A 738-nucleotide genomic window follows, 5' to 3' on the forward strand; every position below is an offset into this window, starting at 1 on the left:
GAAGGCCAACTCAAGCCTCTATTTTCTTCCCAACTCCTATGATCAAAGTCAGATCCTAATACATCAACCCACGAAAGCTTGGGAGCACAACTCTTATTGAACATTAAATCCCTAAAACTCATACCTGGTTTGTCTTGGGGAGGGAGCCCTTCGGCAACATAGGATGATCAATTGCATTGTGACCATCCAAGACTTGATTACATGAATGCTTGAAAGCTGGGTTACGAACCAACACCAAACCAGACACACCAGTAGGCAAGCCCTGGATCACCGCCCCGACGAGAGAAATGACTACCTTGGCCACAAAATTTCAAGCAGTAAGATTCCCAAGACTTTGGAGAAAAAGGTTGTGTTGCACCAACAGAAATACTTTGATTGAACGGGGTGTAAATGAATTTTATTTTGTCAATATTGATACTTAGTCTCTATAGTATAATGCCATGTTAGTTTTTTATTTTTACATAAAATTCATAAAAGTTATTTTAGTTTATGGATTAATGATTATTAGATTGAAATTTCAAAATTTATAAGAACTAAAATGATAAATTAGAGCATATATTAAATTCATAACTCACTTATAATATGAGAGAGATAATATTTGATCTAATAGATTTAATTGCTATTGTTTAGGACCACACTCAACATTAAAATTTTAAATTTTGGAAAAGATATAGAGACTAAATTGATCAAATTAGAGTATAGGGAATAAATTTGAAACTTAAATATAATAACGGGACT

The sequence above is a fragment of the Gossypium arboreum genome, chromosome 2, assembly GCF_025698485.1.
Source record: "Gossypium arboreum isolate Shixiya-1 chromosome 2, ASM2569848v2, whole genome shotgun sequence".
NCBI classification, from domain to species: domain Eukaryota; kingdom Viridiplantae; phylum Streptophyta; class Magnoliopsida; order Malvales; family Malvaceae; genus Gossypium; species Gossypium arboreum.